Source organism: Rhinolophus sinicus, linkage group LG10, assembly GCF_036562045.2.
Source record: "Rhinolophus sinicus isolate RSC01 linkage group LG10, ASM3656204v1, whole genome shotgun sequence".
Taxonomy (NCBI): domain Eukaryota; kingdom Metazoa; phylum Chordata; class Mammalia; order Chiroptera; family Rhinolophidae; genus Rhinolophus; species Rhinolophus sinicus.
Genome location: NC_133759.1, coordinates 33005721 through 33020814, shown reverse-complemented (window position 1 = coordinate 33020814; position 15094 = coordinate 33005721). Strand labels below are relative to the sequence as shown.

The following is a 15094-nucleotide window of genomic DNA, read 5'->3' as shown; positions in this document are numbered from 1 at the left end:
CCCAGAAGTCTGTGGCATGCACTGCTGTAGGCTCGCGCTTTAGGGGGAGGCCGCCTCTCACCCATGAGGTTGTCCACTTAACCCTGCTCAGATAAAGACATTCTGCCTTGAGGGCAGACGGCTCAGCACATTTTTCTGAGCGTTAAAATCACTCACCGAGGGGGAAAAAGAAAAAAAAGAAAAAAAGAAATCCCAAGGGGGGCTGCACCATTCCCCAGCAGCAAAGCTATTAAACTTTCAAGTCCCAGCTCTGAGCGGCCTGACAGGCTGGAAGCCGCCCAGCCTGATGAGTCACTGCAAGTTCCAGTGAGAGCGTGCTTGGGTAAGGACCAACGACTGTTTCTGACAGTTTCCTCCAAATTAAAAGAGGCAGAGGAGACAAAGCAGGCACATCCCAGAGTTTAAACTCCTCACAGACAATGGCTCTTGCTGACTACGACTTTATCTTATCAAACAGTGGGCACTCAAAGTATATTCAGACCCATTTACACGTTGGGGTCTGGGGTTTGAGATGGGACTGACGCTGGTCTTATAAATCAGTCTACCAGGAGGCTGTTAGTAATGTTTTGGGGGTAGACACAATACTGAATTGGTGCCGGCTGAAACACTATCTCAATAAGGAACTTAATTTTGGTAGGCCTCAGTCTCTCAGTCTATAAAATGGGTGTTGTGGGCTGAATTGTGTCCCCCTCAAATTCATATATTGAAGTCCTAATCCCCAATACCTCAGGATGTGACTGTATTTGGAGATAGGGCCTTTAAAGGGGTAATTCAGTTAAAATGATGCCACAAAGGTGGCCCTAATCCAATCTGACTGGTGTCCTTGTAAGAAGAGGAAATTTGGATACAGATGTGAAAAGGGAAGGAAGAAGATGTGAAGACAGCCATTTATAAGCCCAAAAGACAGTCCTCAGCAGAAACAGCCCTGCTGACACCTTGATCTCAGACTTCCAGCCTCCAGGACTGTGAGAAATAAATTTCTGTTGTTTAAGCCACCCAGGCTGTGCTACGTTGTTGTGGCAGCCCAGGTGGCCTAATACAGGAGCTTAACCCCATTTTCTTGGGTGACACAGACATTGTTGAGAGGATCAAATGAGACAATGAGTGAAATTTCCTGTTAAAACTTACATCTGAGTCCTGCAGTTCACAGTGAATGTGTGGACAGTTTTATCTTTATGAGTCTTATCCAAGTACATGATTTTGTTAGAAGACACTGGAGGGGAACCTGTAGAACCCCCAGAGTGTTTGTGCCCCTCCAGGGGGTGGCTGAGATGTGGGCAAACAATCCAGGAATTCAGGGGCCTGCCCAGGGCTGCCTACTGGAGTTAGTGCTGGGCAGGGCTGGCCTTGGGGGTGCAGACTCCACCCTGGGGGTTCCTGGCTTCCAGGCACCAGCCGGAGGTCTGAAATACTCCTGGGAGCCTTAGGGAAAAGGGCAGGGCTGCACAGTCAGTGAACTCCCGAGATGCCCCAGGAGCTTCACTTTCTTGCCTCATTTACTTCTCACAAGGACCCATGACCCATGAGAAAGCCATTTTGACTTTCATTATGTAGCTAAACAAACCGAGGCTCCAGGAAGTTAAGAGACACACCCCAAGTAATAATAAATTCATTTACAGATAACCTTCCTTCTCAGAGTTGGCTGAGAGCAGCCTTGAGGAACTGGCTCTTACCTGGAGGCATGGGACTCAAGACAATGAAGAAATGGCACCATTAAAGGCAGGGATGGTGCCCGGACGATGTGCTCTGGGCAGCCAGGGCCAGAGGGAGCAGCGGGGGAGGGGTGAGTGAGCCGAGGGCACAGGTGCTGGCCGTGTGCTGGCAGGTGTGGGCAGTTAGCATTCCGGCATGGTACTTTAACTCCTGTATATGTTTGCCCTGGGTCTGCTGAAGGGGAGGGGGGGGAGTCCTTTCTAAATTCATTTCTTTCTCCATATTGTAGTATTTCTCCTAAGACTTATTTCGATGGTTATTCATTGGTCCTTGAAATAAATCAGTAAAAATTACAAGCGTTTTCTAATAGCAGATCAGTTTTACAATGGTGTTCCACTCCCTGTGCACTGCTTTTCATTACCTACTGATAACAGCTGAAATCACCTCTCATTTCTGCTGAATAATGCATTTGTGATAGTCCACGCTACTAGCTCGTTTACAGCCAGAGATAAATGAGTTTTTGTGTGCTTTTCCCCAGCCAGACGGATGATAAACTAGGTTTTACTCTCCTAAATTGAGTTCTCAACTTCAGTGGATCCGCATAAACCCTCTGGGGAGCCCTCTGGGGGGGTAGTGGGGGGGGACCTGTGTAACGTTCTGCTAGGTTCAGCCAATCATTCAATAATTCCCCATAAAGAGCCACCACTTTTGTCCCTGGCACTTGCACCCTGCCTAGATTAAGCTTTAATTTAGTTTTTCTGGAGAGTGTAACCCATTAGGTCTTTCCAATTGCTCTTCTATATAGATATTTAATTTTGTGGAGTTTTTGTTTGGACAGGAGGCTGTTGAGATGCATCTTTTCCTCTCCCACCAGACACGTCAGCAGAAGGGTTTTGTTGCTTCTGTGAGGCTGTGACGACTTCACTTGCCCTGGACCTGGCTGGAACCCCAACCCCAATGCCTGTCCTGCCCCACCCCCCACAAGTAATAAGCTGCTGACATGAGTTTATTACTTCATTTGTTTTTAAAGGTGAAACATCCTAACAGTACAACAAGGTATACAGCCCAAAAGTAAGCCCACTCCTATCCTACCCTTATCCCTCGTCACCCAACCCTCTCACTAGAAGCATCCATTGCTACCACTCCTTGTGAATGTTTCCAGAGTCTGCCTTCCTACATTTTTTTTAAAAACACAAACAGTATTGTATAGACAGGATTTTGCAGTTTGTCTTTTTACTCAAAATATTGGTGCTAGTTCCACATCAGTATATAACGAGCTTCCTTGTTCTTTTTTTGCAGCTGCAAAGAAGTCGGCTGCGCTATTTAGCTGTGTTGGAACTTCAGGTTGTTTCCAGTATTTCACGTCTGGTTTGGGATTTTAAAGCTCTCTGTCCTGAAAGTCAGGGTTCCAATTTGAAACCTGATCCTGGTTCTGTATTCAGCTCTTTCTGCCCAGCCATTTGTTGGCCATCTTTGGTGTGGTGTGGCATACTCACTCTGTGCCAGGCTCTCAGAACAGAGCGGCGGGCAGGGACCTGGGAAGAGATTGGCACTTGGTGGTGAGAACTTCAAACGTCTTGGCATAAATGATGCCGTCCAGCGCCCCCCACACTAACTCTACTGTGTGGCTTCTATCAGCCCCTGATCATGTCCCTAGGATAATCCCAGTCCCTGAAAACGCCTGCCTGAGCAAGCTCAAGCTGCCAAAAGAATTGACTGTTCGTTGCAGCCCAAACCTGACAAGATGCCCTTGACTTCCCTTTTCGTAGACTTCCCCTTTTGCTTTAGGAGACTTGGAATTGTAAATCCTTTCTCTGCCCCTTTGAGATATAAATCTCTTGTAAGCCAGAATATTTTCTCAAGGACCTGGGAGCCCTGACTGTGAAATGCAAACATCTGTGGAGATAGCTCCCCTCTCTCCCCGTTTCTGTGGGAGGGTATGATCCCGACTTTGGTGGGCGTCTAGCTGCTGTGTGCTCCTGTCATAAAGATATGAGAACTGTGGATAAGCACCAATTAGCAAACACAGATGGCCTAATCACATAAACCAGCCCCCTCTCTTAACCTCCTTCAGTGCTATGTTTTTCTTTCTTTTTTTTTTTTAACACGCCTCAGTATTTGAAAAGCCTCCTGCCTTTTGATTCTGTGGAGCTGAGCTCAGTTCTGTACTGAAGCCTCATTCTCTTACTGCAGTAGCCTGAATAAAATCTGTTTTGCCAATGTTAACAGGTGTCCATTGCAAAATTTCTCTTTGACAATTGGAAGTCTGCCCCATGCACAGACTGCTTTGCAGATGGTCCTGCCCGGTCCTGATTCCCAACCTTTGTCCATGTTGGACCTGGGTGGAAGGGCCATCTTCTAGCATGTTCTTTGTGTCCCGTATTTAGGCTTCATTTCCTGGTCCTTGCTCAGGATTAGTCGACAACTTACTCCCTTCCTGTACTCCTGTAGCATGTGTGAGCTGAACAACTCATGAATGCACGTATGGAAACACTGTTGTGTATGTTACTACTCATTTAATGTCTGAATCTTTAAGTTTATTCCACAAACTGTAATTGGGCATTGGTTATGCACCCAGCAATTTACATACATGATTTCATTGTACGTAACTAATGGACCTGCCTTGTGAGGTAGATATTCTACCTTTGTTTTTGTTAGGAAAATTTGAAATCTATATCGAAAGAGAGAATGGTATAATGGACTCCCATACACCCATCACCTACATCCCCTCAATTTTCCACTCTGCTCAGATTATTTTGAACAAATTCCAGATATCATATCACTTCTTTTTCAAACATTTCAGTATATACTGCTAAGTTATAAAGATGCTTTACAAAAACACATAACTTCACAACCATCACCACATCTAAAAATTAGTAACAATTCCTCAATATCAACAAATAACCAGTTCATCTTTTCTCAAGTGTCTAACCTATTTTTTAACAGTTTGTTTGAATAATGGTTCAAATAAAGTCCATTTTAAAGGGTCAATATGTCAATTTAATCTCTTTTAATTTACAGGTTTTCCCCTCTCTCTTTTTTCCTTTGTAATTTTTGCATGTTGAAAAATTGGGTCTTTTTAGTCCTGTAGTTTCCCCATAGTCCGGATTTTGCTGATTTCATCCCTGTGTTGTCAATTAATGTGCTCAGCTGACCTCAGTATTTCCTGGAAATTCGTACTTTACCTTGAGATTTAATCGCATTCGGTTTTTTGTGTTTTTTTTTTTAAAGACTACTTCATAGGTAGTGTCATGTGTCCCACAAGCAGGTGCATGATGCCCGCTGGTCTCTGTTTTTGTGATATTAGTAATCATTTGATGATCATTATTACCTAGGTCGATTATTTTATTATGGTTGCAAGATGGTGATATTTTATTTAATGATTAATATCAATTATAAATATAAATAAAATTAATAATAATTATATTATTATATATTTTTAGCTGGAATATATCTATAAAAGACACTTCCTTTCCTTTCTTACTATGATGTACCTGCAGGTGTTATAGGAAAAGCAGAACAAAATGCCTGTTTCTCTCTCATTATTTATCAGTTTTCAAAATAATGAGTTGGTTACCCACCAGATTCCAAAGGTAACTAAATAGGGATTTCTTTTTCTTTGCATTATACTGAACTCATAGATGTAAGTATATTTGGTGTGTTTCAATCCGTTGCAGTTACCATTCTTACTGATACTTAACCATCTTTGGTTAGTGGGATCTCATTCAAATTGGCTCCTACGTGTTTCATCCTGACTCTAGTTCTTTATAACTTCCTTGGTTTTGGTATGGCAAGATGTTTCAGACTCATCTTGTCCATTTCCTGCCCCCAAGCCTGGATTCAGCATTTCTCTTAGGAGCCTCTGTTTCTTTTAGCGAAAGAAGGGAGAAAACAAATCTGGGCCAAAAATGCCCATTGTCACCGGGTTGGCTATTATTTCTAGGTCTTTTCACTAGCCAGAGCTATATATTTATTTTTTGATCACACACATCATGAGTTTATGATAATTCCAATTCAGATTTAGAAAATAATTGTCACTAAACTTTATTAGACTTACAATGCATCTCCTTTCACCTACACTCAATCTCAGTTCTCAATGACACACTCTTGCTTTATCCCAATACACACACACACACACACACACACACACACACACACCCACACCCACTCAGTGTCAGAATGACAGTACCAACACTACCACCAACTAGGTGATCACTAAAACTTATTTAGGATTCATTTTGCAGTACTCCTCTGTATCTCTACAAGGATATACAGTCAAATTACCGTGGTATAAAAGATCACTTGGAATAGTTCTTCTCTCTGTGATTATGCTATTAATTTGATACATAGTTGGATTCATTTGTTTCCTTTTTCCTTTTGATTTTTAGGATTTAATTTGTTTTGTAATCCTATAAAATAGTTGCATGGTTCCAAAATCATCTTCACATCACAAGATAAATTTTAAACATTCTAGTGTCTTACTTTTCCTTCTACCCTATTCCCTCTCTTCTACAAGTGATCATTTAAAAACACTATGGTTTATTTTTCCATTCTATTTTTTCAATTACGAGCAAATGTGTATGTTTATGTTCATATCCCTCCCCTTTTTTTGGATAAATGGGTAAAAGGACATTCACATTCTCTCCATATAGAGCTCTTCTTCATTTCTTCTGTAAATGTATCATTGCTTATTCAACTAGTCCCAGATTGTAGGTATTTGGGTTGTTTCCAGTCTTTTTCTATTATTGATTAAGATTGAAATAAACAGCTTTATGCATACTACTTGTTCATTTTTTTTTTTAATTTATTGGGGTGACAATTGTTAGTAAAATTACATAGATTTCAGGTGTACAATTCTGTATTACATCATCTATAAATCCCATTGTGTGTTCACCACCCAGAGTCAGTTCTCCTTCCATTTTTTTTGTCAATGTGTCATTGGGAGAGATTCCTGGAAGCGGGATTGGTGGATCAAATTTCATATACATAAATGCATGTATAATTTGTCTAGATTTTGCCAAATTTTACTCAAAAAAGGTTGTAACATTTTCTACTCCCATCAGCACTGTATGAATTTGTCTCTTTTCCTAGAGCTTCATCAACAAAATAGATTGACATTCTTTTAGAGTTTTGCCAATCTGATAGTTGAAAATGGTAACTAAGGTAGTTTTTTTTTTTAAATTTCTCTTATTATGAGTGAAGTTGAACATCCTTTTCTATGGCTAAAAACCATTTTCATTTATTTTTTATGTCAACTGTCCATTCATATTTTTAGCCTATATAAAAATAAGAGTGTTACTGACTATTTTTTAAACCTCAAATTTTAAATGCTGTTTATAGAATAGGGATATTAGCCTTTTATATTCTAAGCTACAAATGCTTTTTTCCCCCTAGGTTGTCATTTATCTTTGCTTATGGCATTATTCTGCAATGCAAAACTGCAAAATTTAAAAATTTCTGGTAATCAAATTTATCAATATTTTCCTTTATTGATTTTAGATTTTAAATCATATCAAGGAAAAATTTCCCACACCAAGGCTATAAAGAAATTCATCTGTGCTTTCTTCTGATATGGTTTCCTTTTTAATATTTGAATATATGATACATTTGGAATTGATCCCAGTGTACAGTAAGGGATGGATCCAATTTTATTATTTTCCTTCTGACTGTCCATTTGTCTGAATACCATTTATTAAAAAGTCCATTCTTTCCTCCATTGGTTTTCAAATGCTGCCTTTATCAATACTAAATTTCCACATATAGTACAGCCTACTTTTGAATTTTCTGCTCTGTTCCATTGGTCTTCCCATCTTTTATATGCCAATATGAAACAGCTTTAATGATTGAGACTTGCTAGTATGTTTTAGTGTCTGGGAGAGCTGCTGCTTCCCTTGCTTTTTTGCTTCCCAGTTTTTCTTTTTGGCTATTCTTGCCTTTTTGTTCCTACAAATAAAATTTATGATTAACGCATCCAGTTCTAAAAAACTTGGTATTTCAAAAACTAGATTACATTAAGTTTATAAATTAATTTAGAATTGACATCTTTATGCTATTGAGTCCTTATATTCAAGGACATGATATTTTTTTTCCATTTGTGTCTTTTAAGGAGGGTTTTTATTGTTTTCTCATAGAGATTTTGGACATTTCTTGTTAAGTTTATTAAGAGGCATTTCATTTTTTGCTATTATAAATGAGATTTTCTCTTCCCTTATATCTTTTTTGTTGTTTGTATGTATGCTATTTATATATATGGTAATGTTACTTTATAACCTGCTACTTTACTAAAATTACCTTATTGTTTGTTGTACAGTTTTCACATGGATCCTCTTGAGTCTTCCAGAAAGACCAACATTTTCCTTCTTTCTATTTCTTAACACCTCCAGTTGCTTTCTGTTGTCTAATCACATTGAATATTGCGTCTGACCAATGTTACATAGTAGTAGAAACGGTGGGCATCCTTTTCTTTTTAATTTCTGTAGGAAGAATACCATTGTTTTCTCCTTTGAGATATTTTATCATGTCAAGAAAGTCTCCAAACATTATATAGATGAGAAATGGAGATGTAGAGAGATCAACGAAGAACTCAAGGTCACACAGGGCCTGAGTTTGACCTCAGGGCTCTCTGGCTTCAAAATCTCCTGTCTTTGCATAAATTGGTAACTACAGTATTGCCATGGGGATATGAAAGACAGTTGGGGGACTATAATCAATAATGTTGTAAAGATCTTGTAGAGTGTCAGATGAGCACATGTCTTTTTAGGGAGACCACTTCATGGACGGTGTAGATGCCTGACCACTGAACTGTACACCTGAAGCTGAAGCTGAATAATATTGTATGTCAACTATAATTTAATGTATATAGTCATGGGATATGGAGTACAGCATAGGGAATAGAGTCAATGGAATTGTAATAGATGTATACGATGTCAGAGGGGCAATTGATTGGAGGAGGGGGGTTATCACTTTGTGAGGGGTGAAATTGTCTAACTATTGCATTGTTTTGTACACCTGAAACTAAACAAAACAAAGCAAAAAAAACCCTCCTGTCTTTGCAGCACAGCCCCGCATTTTTCATCATCTAGACTCCTCTGTCCTCCATTCTTCAACATGGACCACACACTTTAAAATATCTTGAGATTTAAGAGTGGCTGAGCTCAGTGTTTTGGAAGGGCACAGAAAGAGGCCCAAGTGACAGGGTTCAGTCTCTCCCCTACGTTCTTTAGCAATTCTGCTCTTTCCCAGATACTCTATGTAGTAAAACAAGAGCCCCCAGGAAATCAGAAACCACCCTTCTTAGAAAGCAGTTTATTGACCACCTATATTCCATGACCATGACCCTTGGGGGAAGACTTACGCCTCCTTCCCCTCCCTGCTCCATCAAAATATTTCTTCTAGTCTTATATACCCTGTTTCCCTGAAAATAAGATCTAGTTGGACAATCAGTTCTAATGCGTCTTTTGGAGCAAAAATTAATGTAAGACCCAGCTTATATTGTCCAGCTAGGTCTTATTTTTGGGGAAACACAGTATCAGCCTCCCTAAAAGGAATTCTCCTGAACATATTTTCTCTGCATAGTCACATGTCTAATGATACTTTAGTGTCCCTTATAGCTTGGCTAACAGAGTGACTACCTCACTGGCCTGCTCTGACCAAATGAATTATATTTCTTAAAACATAGATGGAGTGGTTTTATCTTGGATAAATGTATTCAGGCTTTTGCAGATTCTAAAATAGCTCATGGTTCTTTCTCCCCCCCCCCCTCGGCCCCCCCTCCCGTCCCCACTCCTTTCAGGGACAGTAGGTTGTGAAATGTGAACAACGACCCTGTTGCCTTTCTTTTTATTCAGTGGAGAAGGATTAGTTCTTATTTCTTTAAAAACAAAAATGAAAAATTCTGCTAGGACCACAGGTCCTAAGGGGAGAGAAACCTGGCCCTGATCTAGATTGCTTATTTCCAGCTGTTTCCCTGAATAGGCAGGTCCCCAGAGTATGGACAGAAAAGGGACTGTGAGCGGCAGTCTCATTTTAAATCAGGCCCATTTAAAATTCTAATCCTCTTGCCTTTCAGTAATTTTGAGTTCTCCTTTCCTCCAGCTGACAGGCTTTGCTGTCGGAGGTGTCAGCTGCTGCTTTCTCCCATGGAGGCCACTGATTTCGGTGGAAAGCTAAGCCTCCACGGTCCCCTTGCTTCCCCAGGCGGCATGTGCTGGCCCCGGCGTCTGCTCACAGCTGTGAGATGCAACCTCTGTGCTCTACCTCCTTTGTCCCCACTTCTTTCTATCTGCAGCTCTGAAGTAGGAAGCTGTCTAATTTCAGGCTTGTGTTTGGCCAGTTTGAGGACGAAAGGGCCTACTGTCACCAGAACTTACTGTCAGCATCCTTCACGTGGCAAGACAAGTCAGGAGCACTTAGCAGAGCTGGAGAGGGGACGGGCCACCTCTGCCTGGGCGACGGGAGGTGCTGGGTCCTCCGTGGTCAGCACCTGGGAATTTTCCTGTCTCTGTTCACTGCTTAGCAGGAGAAATGGCTGAGAGGGTCTAACACAGAGGAGGGAGACGTTTGCGATGGAAAAGGAGCGTCACGTGCATTGGCCCTCACCAGGACGGGCTACATTACGTGTAGGTCCCAGTGTAAAATAAAAAGGCAGAGCACCTTGTTCAAAAAGCAGAGAAAAAAAGTGCCTTTAAAAGCTTTTATCCCATCGTCCATGGTTTTTCTCTAGTCCTGTCATGGTAATTTTGTTATTTAATCTCGTACTTTGTCAGGCGCAGGGATACTCAAGGGGCGAGTGCAAACCCTCATAGGCACCTGGGGGTCCTGCCACACCATTTGGGGCACTGTGTGGTCCACCAGCTTCTGGGTTACCCCTTCTCTTAGCCGCTGGACTGATGTGCTATGTCCTGGCCAACGGCAGGGAAGTGAACCAGGCACCTCCTTTCCCATAGACTGGCCACCCCAACTCATGGAGAACAGGTGACCCTGAAGAGTATTGAAACCTCAGTGCCACTCTGTAGGCAGCTGGGTCAAGGGTGGGCAAGAGGCCCCCCCCCCCAGATTGCCGAATGTATCGTAGCACTGCCAGCCTTGGATGGGATGGCTGCTGCTGTGCCCCACCCCAAGAGGCCACCCTGACCCTTCCCACATCTGTGACCAGGCCCTTGCTGAGGGGTGGGGTGAGAAAGGAAGTCAAGAGGGGCCCAGGGTTCCCAGGGGCCTGAGACTGTGCCATCCAGGGAAACAACGGGAGTGGGGAACCTGACCGAGCTGAGGCTCTAAGACCCTGACACATGCTCCACTGTCCCCTCAGACTTCACTTACAAGGCGCCAATTCAAAGATAAAGTTATTAAGAATTTCAAGATGGTGAGTGCAGAGTCTTAAACACCAAGTTTGTGGCCCTTCTGAGCACAAGCCCTGTAGGACAGTAGTGGTCACATGTCTGGGAAGCCGACCCTTACTCTGACCCCAATTCTTTCAAGGCTCACAAACTTGCATAGTGAGTGATGATGGAGAAGATCCCCCCAACCCCCAGGAGCTGACGTCCTGACTCCTGCAGCTCTGCGGGGACAGGCTGGTTGGTGAGTCTCAGACTCCGTGACAGAGCGCTGGGGAGACAGGAGGCCCCACACCCCAGGGGTGAGGCATGGTTTCTGAGCAGCCAGATGTGAGGCCTACTGTTTGGGGACAGAGAGGGCTTACAAGGAGCTGTAGCTCTGTGGCTGTTGTGTGAAGAGGACACTGTTAGGGGTGGAGGGAGGAAGAAGGGATACTGCTAAGGTCCTAAGCGGGGGCATGGCCTCCAACAGCAAGTCCCATGGTCAGAGGCGCAGCCCTCAGGGGACTGACGCCCTGACTTAGGATGGCCTGTTGCATGAACACAGCACCTGACAGTCTCTGAAGCCCCTTCGTGCCTCTTATTTCATTTCATGATCACAATGACCCTGGGAGGTCTTCATGTATTTTGAAGATGGGGAAAGGGAGATATGGATCAGAGGAATGGTGGGTCCATCTAAGTGGCAGACCCAGGATTTGAAGGGAGATCCGCTTCGTGTTGAGTATAGATCATGTTAGTGGATCTAGGCACCTGCAATGCCAGGAATGAAATGGTCTCTCTAAGCCATTAGCCACTGATTTTACTGGGTGCATTACATTCAGTTAAGCCCCTTAACAGTTCTGTACAATAAATAGTGTGATCCCCAAATTGCAAATGAAGAAACTAGTTCAGAGAAGTTAAGTAACTGACTAAAATCACCCAGCTATAGGTGGCAGAGCCAACATCCAAATGTAAGTTCACTGGAATCGCAGTTTATGCCCTTTCCACTCGTCTCACTGTGCTGGGAAGACTCGGTCTTGGCCTAAGTGGGCCTAGAGTGTGAGGGCATGGGCATGCAGCTGACCACGGGCAACATGGTAACTGCACAGTGGGTGCACATAGAAGCTGCCACGGGATTATAGAAGGAGCAGGGGAAGCATCTCAGGAGCAGCCAGGCCGAGGGCCTCCCAGGGGGATGGCATGGCTAGGATAGCAGGGTGGCTTCAGAAGCGCCTTGTGGACTGAGCCCAGGCCATGGATTGTGTCTTGTCAGTGATGGGAGTTCAGAAGGGTTTTGGGCAGGAACATAATGTAGTCAGATCCCATGTGTCCGAAAGATGATTCTGGGGACGGGGTGGGGAATACCAGGATGGAGAGCAGGTGTCAGCAAAGCCATCCTACAGCTATGAGGTCTGAACAATTAAGTTTGCGAACTCATCCTAGAACAAGTGCTACACACCTCATTGATGAATATCACTACGGCCACCTTCCAAGTACTTCCCTGGGGAAGCTAGGGCCTAGTTCCCTCTTTAAAGTAATTTTGAAACTCTCTGGAATGGCCATCTGAGCTGTCGTCGTATTACCCTTGATGTCCTGAATGTCATCAAAATGTCTTCCTTTCAGTATTTCCTTTATCTTTGGGTAAAGAAAGAAGTCACTGGGAGCCAGATCAGGTGAGTAGGGAGGTGTTCCAATATAGTTATTTGTTTACTGGCTAAAAACTCCCTCACAGACAGTGCCATGTGAGCTGGTGCATTGTCGTGATGCAAGAGCCATGAATTGTTGGTGAAAAGTTCAGGTCGTCTATCTTTTTGACACAGCTTTTTCAGCACTTCCAAATAGTAAACTTGGTTAATTGTCCAGTTGGTACAAATTCAGAATGAATAATCCCTCTGATATAAAAAAATGTTAGCAATACCGGTGCAACAAGTTCGCAAACTTATTTGTCAGTCAGATCTTGTATGTGTTGGGGTCTGGAGGGGGTGAGCAGTATGGGTCAATTTTGTAACAACAACAAAGGAAAATCCGTGTGTTTCTCAAATGCATAGAGTTTTCTTTTGTTCTTTTTGATAGAACAGATATTAATGTGGCTGGAAGGCTGGGCTGTGTGATACAAAAATAGCTCCATTTTACAGGTTGGTCTAACTATCTTCAAGTCCATGTTGGAAAAACAAAGAAGAAAAGGAGAACTCTGTAGTCATACTCTGGATGTCAGTTACAGTCACTTAAGAGGAAAATGACCCTCATTGGGATTCCAACCACCTGTGGTGGGGTGGACCGTCTGGGCATGAGGCCTTCACTCTGGCAGCACTGTGGCTGCACTGGTTTCCCTGTATAGTGTTCTGGTCTGTAGTCTACCTGCAGGCAGCAACCATGCAACTTATTATCTACGGATTTGCGGCATTATTATTCCCGTTATTACTCCCGTTTCCCCATTAAGGAAACTGAGGATCAGAGAAGTTGGGTAAATTGTCCAAGCTCCTGTAGCTAGCTGGAGTCAGACCAAGTCAGTGTCTGTTGCATATGGACTCATTTCTTGGCCATACTCTTTGACCTAGAAATTGGGACGCCTGTCTTATGAAAAGTCTGTGTGGCATTTGAGTGCAAGAAATTATCCTGTAGACGCTGAGATATTGGTATATCTAAGGACGTTCTGGTGGCTTATAGGACACAAGTATTTGGAATCAGGACTGTTGGGGTGAATCTTGGAGGAGCGGCTGCCTGAGATTTGAAGGCTTTAAGGCCCCGGGCGTGCTCTGAGATGGCTTTTCCTCACAGCCCAGCTGGATGCCAGCACAACAGCAGCTCCAGGGCAAAGCAGAGAGGACAGTGTTGTGTGTCGTGCGTACTGTGCTGTCAGTCAGTCACTGACTGACAGAGAAGGAGAAGCATTCTGGGATGAAATAAAAGGCAGGAGGGGCAACTGGGGAGCCCTTTAGTGTGTCTTCTCAGCATCACCCAACCACTCACAAATGAAGGTTTGTGACCTCATCTCGGGGGGCCGCATGCTGGGACCCAGGGAGCAAGGGGCCTGAGCTGGCAGTTGCTGGCTGGGTGAGAGGCTGATTTAGCTCCAAGGGATCCCAAGGGCAGCATTTGGTGGAGGCAGGGAGAAGAGAAGGCAGCCACCCACAAAGAGACAGATGAGTTGTGCAATGCTGGCTGGAGTCCCAGCGTTAGACCCACGGGCTGCAGACCAGATATGATGGATGAGCTGGGCACTCACTCTGCAGAAATCACCCTGGAGAGCAGGTCCTGACTAAGAGAAAAAGATGAAATCTCCGTGTCCTGCCCTATCTAATAATATAGCCACATGTAACAAAAATGAAATACGATAAACATTTCAATTTCTCAGTCTCATTACCCACATTTCAAGTGCCCAGTAGCCATCTGAGGCTAGTGGCAGCCACACCGGACAGTGTGGCTATTAGACATTTCTATCACTGCAGCAAATTCCATTTCAAGGTAAATTATCTCATTAAATTTTTTTATACTGATTACATGTTGAAATAACATTTAAAATACATTGAGTTAAGTAAGACATAACGTCACCTGTTTCTTTTTACTTTTCACTTTTTTTTTTTTTTTACTGTGGGTAATAGAAACTTGTAAATTATCTATTTCTATTGGACAGTGCAGTTATAGATATAGGAACACAGCTCCATGTATTCATTGTTTTTAATGCTACACCCACGTGATGGTATTCCATTTGATGGTGGTTGTAAAAACCCTTTCTTAACACAAAAGTAACAGAGGCAGCCCGAGGTAATGGGACCAAAGCAAGCTTTGGAGCCAGAAAAATTCAGGTTCAAATCTCAGCTCCGTCGCCCTACTAGCTGCATGATCTTGGCCAAATAACCTTTTTTGTGTGTGCCTGTTTTCTAATCTGAAAAGCACCATCAGTGAATGAGCCACCGCATAGCACTGCTGTGAACATCAGAGTAGATAGTGCACGCAGAGGGACTCGTGTGGGACGGGCCCCTAGGACACCACACTTATTGCCGTTATTATTGCCATTAGTATTTTGGGCATGGAAGTGGAGGAGGTTATGGTCAGTTTCTTTGGCCTCAGACCACTTGCCCCTTGCCCCCGGCCTCAGCCCGCTTGTTCTCTGATAATGACCTCCCAGA

The 15094-nt window shown here is 43.3% G+C and overlaps 1 protein-coding gene across 1 annotated transcript in view; it reads right to left on the bottom strand.

Annotated features, from left to right (window-relative positions):
• Window positions 1-15094, bottom strand: part of BFSP2 (beaded filament structural protein 2) — a 67768-nt gene that overhangs the window by 52108 nt on the left and 566 nt on the right. The window lies entirely within an intron of this gene.